An 11,263-nucleotide genomic window follows, 5' to 3' on the forward strand; every position below is an offset into this window, starting at 1 on the left:
ACGTACACATGTTATGCAGGTATGTTTGGTAGACTGTACAACTTCCACCATGAGGGTAAAAAAAAAAAAAAAAACATGAAAAAAAAAAACATGATGACTAATAGACACTAAACAAAACAAAACAAAGCCGTGGGACTCTCTCAGTGGTAATGGCGGCATGTGAAATATTCAGCAAACATTTAATTCTTTTTTTTTTTGTAGTTTTGGTTTGCTTTTAGATTAGGACACCTACACTACCTCTCACAAAACTTGTCTAGAATCTAGACAACTTCCTAAACATCCTGTCAGTCAGACTTCCGTGGGGGGTTTTGAGTCCAGATCAGCGGGACTGCAACCCCAACCTACTCATCATAATGTGCCTACAAATGAACCCTTAAAGGTAGATATCAGTTTAACATAAGCCATGGATGGAACATATAGGCCTACTGTAAAACCAAAAACTTTTGCGAACTGGAGCCGACAGCCTTTTTCGTGGCATGAAACTTTTGTGCATCACCACTAACATTTAATGCACTGTGTCTGGACAAACACCTTCCCTTGCATTTTACTTGCAGTTACAGTATCTTAGCTCCTTGTAAATATTGCGAAATTAAGTGTTCAAGTTTCATGCACACAGAAAATTAGTGGGGTTTTTTTTTCAGTATTTATGGGATGCTCGTTTGGCACATGATACACACAGAGGACTAAACAGGCAATCTTTAGGTTAAAAACAACCATTATGTCAGGGTAAAGAGAGGAATAAAATGTACCTTGAGTAAGTATGCCCCCAAAAAAAAACTATATATTTCCTTTTTCTTGTGCATATATGTGCATTTCCTGCCAAAACACACCAAATTTTTTGTCTCTTCTGGAAATGTGCAGTTGTATTAAAATGGTATGTCAAAAACTCAAGTTTTTCCCATTCTGGGTTGTTTGTTTGTTTTGTTTTGTTTTGTTTTGTTTTGTTTTGTTTTTTGATGTACATTGTACATCCACCTCTTTTCTCTGCTGATATAATTCTCTTTAATACAAAATGCAACTTTAAAGAGAAAAACAATGCAATTATTGACTTTCATCAAGTCTGTAGAGAAAACACTGTCATATGTTCACACAATTTACTTTTCACAGCAATTCATAGTTTAAACAGCCATGCAGCAATGTGCACCCCTAGAGTAGAAATGATAGAATTCAATTTTGATTTGTTTTTAAGTACAGTAAATAGCTCTGTGACAAATTCAGTGATAGTAGATATTGTATTTTTATATTGTTTACAGTCCACTGAGGTAGATATGATTCCACAAGTAATTCTTGTGATTCTTGACATCATTTGAGGTCACAATTTTGCTGAAATTGACACACAGGCTCCGGAATGGGGGGGGGGGGGGGGGGAGGGGAGGGGAGACACTAAATCCAAACAGTATCAAAAGCAACTTGCGATAGAAATCAATCAATCACAAATCTCTAGAAAGCTGCTATCAATCGCAACCTGTGATCGACTGATTGCAGTTCTCTGTCTTAATTTCAATCATAACTTTTTTATAAGCTGGATTTGCATTCAGTTGTAAAGTTGTGATTGATTCGAAACAATCACAAGTCTTTACAAGACGGGGCCCTGGGCTGCCCTTAACACTTCATGGGTCTTTTGATGAGAAATTTTGCATACCCGTTGGTTCATTGACATTTTAGAATTATGCCATCTTGAAAAAAAAAAAAAAAAAATCTCTAAAAGAATATCAACTTCCTCTGAAGATTTTAAAATGGTGGCAAAACTTTGACATCTGACGTCTGTTCATTTTGAATGAGAAACAATCTCAGGTTGTTGTTTTTTTTTTCAGCCCCCTTTCAGATGACGACAGAATTGAATGTTTACATGTATTTTCTACAAGAAATGTATACCAAGTGCAATGCCAGATAAAATTTAAAAAGTATGTACAGTTCACTGGCGTAGCCAGGGGGGGGCGATGGGGGCGGTCGCCCCCCCTAAGATTTGGACCGGGGATTTGGGAGGCGAAAAAAAAAAAAATGCGTGTATACTGCATGCATGCATATGAAGCGGGTCTCCTTTGCAACCTTTCATCAAATAAGATATTTTTTTTGAATATTTCACTCAAAGTGTGCACCAGATCGTTGAATTTCAATTCAAAATATGCAAAATCTCTCGTGCTTGGGAGGGGGTATCCCCCTCCCAAACCCTCCCCCTCTGTGCCTCTTTCCCTAGCTTAGTACACTTTTTAGATTTACAAAAAAAAAAAATATGAATAATTCTGAGTGCACAACACTTATCACTTATATTCCGAAAACTCAAGGTTCCCTCTTGTATAAGGGGAATTTCCCCTTTTAATCGACCCTTTCCTCCCTCAGCCCCCCCCCCCCCATCATTTTTTTTTTTTTTTTTGATTTCCCAAATGTTGATTCCATCAAATATGCGTATACGAGATATCTCAATTTCAGGCAAAAGCTCCATCGGAAGGGAAGGGTGGAGATAACACTCGCCCACGCCTTCTCCCTGCTCGCCCACCCCTCCCCCCCCCCCCTTCCGCCATGCATAGAAGTAGACTGTGGCTATACCCAGATCGCTTTATTTCAATTCTAAAAACGCAAAAGCTCCGCGAGCGGGAGGGGGAATCCCCCTTCCCCTAAGCTCTTTATATACCTCACTAGACTTTATACATACACACAGATGGCGCACATTCGGAATAAGAGCTAAATTCCGTGATTTTAACACTTCGATGAAAAAGTATTGCACCAAAAATTTGCACCAGATCGCTGAATTTCAGGTCTGAAAACGCAAAATCACCTTCGTGTGGGAGGGGATATGTTCCTATCTACACCCTCGTGTGCATACTTTTTCTGTTTGATTGCTGAACTGCAGACAGCGTTCATGATATTCAGTGTAAGAATTAATACAAGAAGATTATTTAAATGATATACCATTTTATAGGCAAATTGTTCAATAATAATCTACACTAAACCTTAAACAAGTGGGACTGTTTCAATTCGTTAAAACACGCAAAAATATGCATCAAATTGCACCATTTGCACCATCAAAATGCAAATAGTTCTCACCGTAGGAGGGGGGGGGGACACCCCCTCCCACACCCTCCCCTCCCCCTTCGCTCCCTCCGCTCGCTCGGGTTCAGTCGTGTTCATGATATTCAGTGAAAAGAATTAACACAAGAAGTGTATTGAAATAATTGTACCATTTTATAGGCAAATTGTTCAATAATAATCTACATCAAAATATACTGCTACCTTAAACCAGGTGGGACTGTTTCTCGTCGATAAAACGCGCAAAAACATGCATCAAATTGCACCATTTACAACATCAAAATGCAAAAAGTTCTTACCGTGGGAGGGGGGACACCCCCTCCCACACCCTCCCCTCCCCCCTCACTCGCTCCGCTCGCTCGGGTTCAGTCGCGTTCATGAAGCTTCATGATATTCAGTTAAAAGAATTAACACAAGAAGTGTATTTAAATTGGACCATTTTATAGGCAAATTGTTCAATAGTAATCTACATCAAAATATACTGCTACCTTAAACAAGTGGGACTGTTTCTCGTCGATAAAACGCGCAAAAACATGCATCAAATTGCACCATTTGCAACATCAAAATGCAAAAAGTTCTTACCATGGGAGGGGGGACACCCCCCTCCCACACCCTCCCCTTCCCCCTCGCTCGCTCCGCTCACTCGGGTTCAGTCGCGTTCATGATATTCAGAGAAAAGAATTAACACAAGAAGTGTATTTAAATTGCACCATTTTATAGGCAAATTGTTCATTAATAATCTACATCAAAATATACTGCTACCTTAAACAAGTGGGACTGTTTCACGTCGATAAAAAGCGCAAAAACATGCATCAAATTGCACCATTTGCAACATCAAAATGCAAAAAGTTCTTACCGTGGGAGGGGGGACACCCCCTCCCACACCCCCCTCCCCCCTCGCTCGCTCCGCTCGCTCGGGTTCAGTCGCGTTCATGATATTCAGTGAAAAGAATTAATATTGAGAAGTGTATTAAATTGGACCATTTTAAAGGCAATGTTCAATAATTATCTACACTAAAATATACTGCTACCTTAAACAAGTGGGACTGTTTCACGTCGATAAAACGCGCAAAAACATGCATCAAATTGCACCATTTACAACATCAAAATGCAAAAAGTTCTTACCGTGGGAGGGGGACACCCCCTCCCACACCCTCCCCCCCCCCCCTCGCTCGCTCTGCTCGCTCGGTTTAAGTCGCGTTCATGATATTCAGTGAAAAGAATTAATACAAGAAGTGTATTTAAAATTATACCATTTTAAAGGCAAATTGTTCAATAATTATCTACACTAAAATATACTGCTACCTTAAACAAGTGGGACTGTTTCACGTCGATAAAACGCGCAAAAACATGCATCAAATTGCACCCATTTACAACATCAAAATGCAAAAAGTTCTTACCGTGGGAGGGGGGACACCCCCCTCCCACACCCTCCCCCCCTCGCTCGCTCCGCTCGCTCGGGCTCGGTCGCTTCGCTCCCTCGCAGACTAACCGCCCCCCCTAAGATCAAATCCTGGCTACGCCGTTGGTACAGTTGTAAGGATAAACTACATACAGTGTACATAATTCCTCTAATTGTCTAGTATAATAATTACTGCTCAATCTTCCAGTTACTTGACCATAAAAATGTAATGATCATCTGCAAAATGTTACATTTAATAATGTAATGAATCTAGTATTATGTGTGTTAAAGGTAACTAGGAAATTCAATAATGGAAGGAAATGATGGCTTATTCATTGCCAGACTAGTTTTGTTTTTCTTTTTTTATCATGCCACACGTACACGTACTACTCTTCAATCTGCAGTACACATTTCAGGAACACACAGTGTCATACCATTGAAGGCCAACAATGCCTAAGGGTGGCATACATGTACATGTCACAAGAAAAATACAGAAATAGGCCTACATTTTTTTTTTCCAAATCTACATGTAGTTAAATGTATTAAACTCTTCTATCTGAAATAACCTGACAACTACACAAGTGAAAAACAAACAAATCCACGAACAGAATTGAGTCATGAAGTATCATGGTCATACTGTACGCATTTCCAGGATGTAAAGAGGTTATTTTTTTTTTCTCTGTCACGTAATACACTCTTGGTATGGTCTAGAGAGCTAAACATGAAACTATTTCAATTAAAAAAAATCATTATCAGTAGTAGAATTTTATCTAACCATGATGAATTGTAGCACAATTGAACAATCTACTTCTGGTCACCCACAAAAACTCTCGCCAAGAGAACCTCTCCCTGCGAAAATTCTTAATGTGCCATGAAGAGAATGGCTGATTCCTAAATACTTCCTTTCTTTTTCTTTAGGCTGCTGGTATACAATTTGTACGCTTTGTCACCAAATAACGAGTCGCTACACATGATTTGGCATCACCCTCACCCAAAAATCAATTCCTGAATTGTTATGACAAGGCCTCAACCTTCTGTAGAGCTGGATTTGTCTGCAGGGCATGAAAAAAAAAAAAAAAGTCTTTCATTGTTCGGATTTGCCGTACTGATTCTCTCTCTCTCCCCCTCCCCAATTTCCAGGTTTTGTGTTTCATCTAATGATATCACAGGGTTCACAGCCACACAACTTTCTTTAGGAAAGAAAAGGTGCAAGGCTAATTTGTTTGGCAAGCCTTCACCCTAAGTTGAGTGATGTCAGAGAACTCTACTTCTTTCCTGAAAAAAAAGAGAAAATAATATTATATAAAAAAAAAAAAACTCATGTCCACTGGACTATGATAATTGATATTACTAGTCTTCTCTCACAAACCCTTTTCTCGGCTGGTTTGCTTGTAACAAGATCCAAGCCAGTGCCATATCAGTTATTATTATTATCATTAGTATTATTATTATTATTATTATTATTATTATTATTATTATTATTATTATTATTATTATTATCATCATTATATTATCATTATTATCATTATTATCTATTCAGCCAAATGAAATTAACAATAACAGTTGAATACATAATGTTGATTCACTGATCAGTTGATCAATGATTTCATCAACATTTGTACATTGTACTTGTCCTGTCAAAACCCAGTTTGTTTATGCATAGAATTAATGGCCCGGATTATATCTCCGTGGTATAAACAAGGTGAATCAAGAAGCTCTACTAGTATTCTACTCCTAATTTGTGTAAGATCTGATGAAAAAAAAAATGCTGTATACACCATTTGTATGCACATGTGATTCTTATACAGCCACTGAACCATTTTGCTCTACGTGATTAATCAATTTTAGCTACTTATGTAAATTTACCATACTGTAAAAAACCATCCACTGAAAATAGTAAATAACAAATTCAGTGTTGAGTGTTGCAAATTCTCATCATTCAGGCATCACTTTGTAACACACATTCGATAGTCATCAGTGTCCAATGAATCTACATCTATTGCATTTATGTGTATAGGCCTATACTGTGATTTTTTTTTTTGGACTTGCATTGCACTTCAATTTGCTTCAATTTGATATTCTAAACAAAGTTTTGCTTCTTGACTTAGACACTGCAGTTCAAGGTTAATATACGCAAAAGATTTAGCGCCAACTCTCACATCACATCCAGATCAGATGTGATGGATTTACCTGTAAACGGCTAGAGATCTTGCGTTGAGTAAACATGATAAAAGTCCATCTAGGAGCTACTAACCAGTGCAGTACTCAGTATACCATTGTGTAAAATTGTGATAAGAACTATATAAGTCTTATGCCAGAAGCATCTAAACTTGCACCAGCTTATCATGGAATTGTTGCCATTCAACTAAAAAAAGGGGAATGAAACGGGTATCGGTACGACGGTAGTGATCGTGGTAGGGTTATTACAAAAGAATAGGGAAAAATCATTCCATTTCATTAAGACAGAAAAACTGTGAGAAGATGAGGTACAATTTTCACAAATGTTATCAAGTTCAAAGATGGTGACAGACACAATAATTACAACAAAGCAAATGGTATCAATCGTGATTTTAGATTGTCAAGTACCTTCAAGTCCTACTGATGCGCTCCCAACACTGATTGACATGCAGCTGAGCGCGAGCACCAGGCCCCCAACGAAAACGCCCGCTGAGCCCAGGGGCCGACTCCCGCTACACGAAACCATGTCCCAGCAGTAACCCGATCAGCCGATAACTTGGGGAAAGTTTGAAGTGGTCACTAATTCCCAATAATATATCCTAAACGGCTTGGCTTGAGTTACATTCTTCCGCAGCAAATATCCAAGAGCAACATCGTGATTCCTTCCGTTTACTGGCGACAGCAGGTTCAGCAGCTAGGAACGATTTCAGGTAGAGAACGGAGACCCTGTGTAACAATGTCTAGTCAGCCGAACCAAGCCTTGCTAGCCTACAGGTGACCTGAAACTTTTTCTTTGTGTACGTTCAATGCACCTCGCTCAAGCTTGCTCTACTTGCTATTAGGGCTTTCCCATCGTTTACGAAAAAAGGAGAGAACTCGGCGATTGACCGTACTCGCACTGAGATTACCCTGTGGCTTTAGCCACGCATCACCGCATGCCTTGTGAAAACAAATCGGCTACCGAGATTTTATCCCTTTTCTCTATCCTCTGTTATCCTCTTCTTTTGGTTGTTCAATTTGGTCGTCTGTCGGTCTGCCTGACTGCCATTACCCTGTGACTTTACATAAGTTTCTCATTTCTTTTTTATCCTTCGAAATATGAAAAGAATGATCTTTACCTGCAGCGGCCAGAATGTGAAATAATGTGCCATGAGTTCCGGAAAGATTATAATCATAGAACTGATGTCATCTCCTTTCCTTCTATTCATAAAAATTATCAAACTAGTTCTTGAAGCTGATATTGGTAATCCAATAAAGATGAAATGCTATATAATCATACTTCGTATTTTGTATGTCTAGCCCTACATGAATAGGCGAGGCTTAAATTATCTCTTATATGCACACATCCATGATATATGACGATTCTTATCGTAAACGGGTTAAACGTTACTTCTGAAAAAAAAATAATAAATTGATGTAGGGTAAGTCCATCATCAGATTATGCAAAATAAAACCTTTCCAATGATGTGAATGATACAGTTATGATTAAAGCTATCCCATATTTTCCTGTCACTTCCTTCGTTTTTATATCACGTTTATTGCAAATATTCTCAAATCTCCAAGAATGGAGTTAACTCATTTTGCCAGCAATATTTTCTTCTATCGAAACAATCGTCTTTACGAATAATCAAAAGGAGAGTTCTGATTGGTCACTCCAATATTTGGTCATTGGTCATGTGACTCAGTTTATGAATGGTGGATGAGATAAAGAAATCATTCAGTTTATAGCTATGCATATATATAAGATATTAATGACACATATTTATATGCTTTATTATCAATTAACATTATCTTATGAAAAAAAAAAACAATACATAGGCACTTAAACATGAAATTGGACCTTTTTGGCAAGGGTATACATTTTTATTCGTCCTAAGACTTCTTAAAAATGATTTCAAGTGCAAATGGAAAAAGTTGAAGATTTCAATTAGGTTTTCTTAGACAATATTCGAATTCTGATGAATACTATTCATCTTTGCAGTATGCGTCCTGAGGTGTTATCTTCTTTTCAGACGTACGTTTATTTCTGTGCTTTCCGCTGTGACGATCACCTTGCCCATTTTTCTCGTCATTATCACCATAGTGACTATTATCATCATCATCATCTCTGTCATCGCCGTCTTCAAAGTCATCTTCACAATCACCATAATCACTATAATTAAATCGGCTTTGTCATTCATTTTCATAATTATTACAATGTTACATCATCATTACCATCGTCATCATATCGCCATCATCGTCACCATCATCATCGCCATCATCGTCGTCATCATCATCATCGTCATCATCATCATCATCATCATTCACTATCACCATCATCTTCCTTGTTTCTGCGTGTTTTCTTCCACTAATTTACATTCTCAAAGTGTACTTATCAAAATATAGACTATAGAGGGCAGGCGATCTGAATGAACATGGAACTTGAAAGACGCGTTGCGTCTCTTGAAGAAGCAACCAGACAACGTTACCAGTTGATGTGTTTCATTATAACGCCATCTCTTGTCAGAAAGTATATAATATTACTGTTCGCCGCAACTTCATGCTGGCGACAATGTTGCAGGCATGCAGATGGCCCTCGACAACATAAACAATGTCAAATAAGTTCATTAATTCCTTCAGGATAACGACCATAATGCAGATAAAAGCGTACGTAGTCGAAGGTATGTATTATAGGGAATGAGGGTCCTCTTGGTGTGCAGTGATTCTGCTTCTGTCTACCATAAATATCAACATCAGCACCATCAGCATTGTAATCGTCGTCATCATCGTCACCATCACTGTTCTCGTTTTCTTTATTATTTGTTGAAACGCATATCTTTGTTTCTAATCTCCAAATATAAAGAGAGTCCCATGCGTTCTCAGTTGATGTTTCATTCCTTTTTTTTTGGGGGGGGGGGTTAAGTATTACATGCAGTTTGTTTCTTTATACGGCTCTCTATATTGGACAGGTTGGCTATTTCAAGGGGGAAAATGTTTGCGATCATTCCTCTCTTATATTTCATCACACACAAAGAAAAGATATCAAGTAACGAGTGTTGGGAAATGTAGTCAAAGGCGGCAAGATATGCAACACTAGCAATGCAATGAGACCATGAACTGCAATTTCTCCACACTAAGCGCTCGAGATATTTATTGGTAGCGTGTTTTAAGGAACAATGTCTTGTAATTTGGCTGTATCAACTCTTACAATTCCCATAACCATAGGAAACATTAATCATTTTATTTGCAGAGACTTTGAAGGCACCCGCAGCGTTGGAATAGGTGCAAGAAAGGCTAGCACATTTTTTTTTAATGTCTGCTTGCAAAATGTCTGCTTGTACCAAATAATCCTATACTTACAGTATAATACTATGACTGCATAGTATCATACCCTACGAGTATGCCAAATATTATTACCAGATACAGTAAGTGAGTGATTAAAGGGATCGCACGCCTTAAGAAAGACAGAATGCGTAACACATCGTGCCATTTTACGGATGTTCATATTGCAACAAATACGATAATGGACACTCTTCTACATTGCTCTGTGTAAGGAGATTGAAGGAAATACATTATAAATATAACTTTTTGAGCTGACAAATAACGCATTATTTTTAATGTCGGTTTCATGGTATAAAGAATCTTTCGTATCTAACTTGTGTCAGACTGAGTGCTATAATGCTACAAGATCAAAGCCAGTTTGATCATATCACTCAATACATTACATGATAGTGACGTACATGTACGAATGACACTATAGTTTTGAATATGAAGACATAACTATACAAAAGTTTATGCGCAGCGACATATCTTAGCACGTCATTTTTTCATACTTTATGTGCAGTAAAATTAGAGGACAAGGTATGTATCCGTATTTAACGTAATCAATAATTCATTACACAAATAAAACGATTTAATGTGTTACCGTAAAGACAGACAATAAAGGTAATAACAGAGGCAAGAGCACAGCTCACTAGAACTTAAAAAAAACGTCGTTGTTAAACGGTTTAAATTGTTGAAATAAACACATGATATCCAAAATGATATCCGCGACTTGAAAAGCAACTTACTCTCATATTTGCTTCTTTCTAAATAATTATCCAAAATGCATTTGAGCCACACGAAAAGCAATTCACTCTTCCTCTCTCCCCCCCCCCCCCCCCCCCTCTCTTAACCCCTTGGAGTGACATGCCACTCAGTGACCAAGGCAATGTTTATAAATAGCATAAGACCCGATAAATAAAATGACAGAATGATTATATAGCTTATGGAAGTCACAGAATTTTGAAATGTCACAATCATGTTCATAAACATTTTTGTGTACTTTTACTCTATTCCTCACAGTCAATGTGACTATGGCGTGACAATGCACTTCAATACAAAGGACATGATTCTCAAGGAGACAGTAAACTTCATCTGCAAACGATCAAGTTTGTAATCTTCTCTGTAAGAAATCACAAAGTTTGTTCTCTGAAAGTCATATGAAAGAGATGATTTGATTACTATATACCGCTATGATATCCATGTTGTCCATTGTGTTTCTGTCCCCCCTTTTCGTTAAGGAATATTAATTTTTAAAACAAAATTATCGCTATCGATAAGGGAATACTCAGCAGGGGAAAAAAAAAGACATTGTCTGTGTGTTGGTCGGAGTCATGACCACAATTATTGTGATTA

The sequence above is a fragment of the Diadema setosum genome, chromosome 5 (assembly GCF_964275005.1).
Source record: "Diadema setosum chromosome 5, eeDiaSeto1, whole genome shotgun sequence".
In the NCBI taxonomy this organism is placed as follows: Eukaryota; Metazoa; Echinodermata; class Echinoidea; order Diadematoida; family Diadematidae; genus Diadema; species Diadema setosum.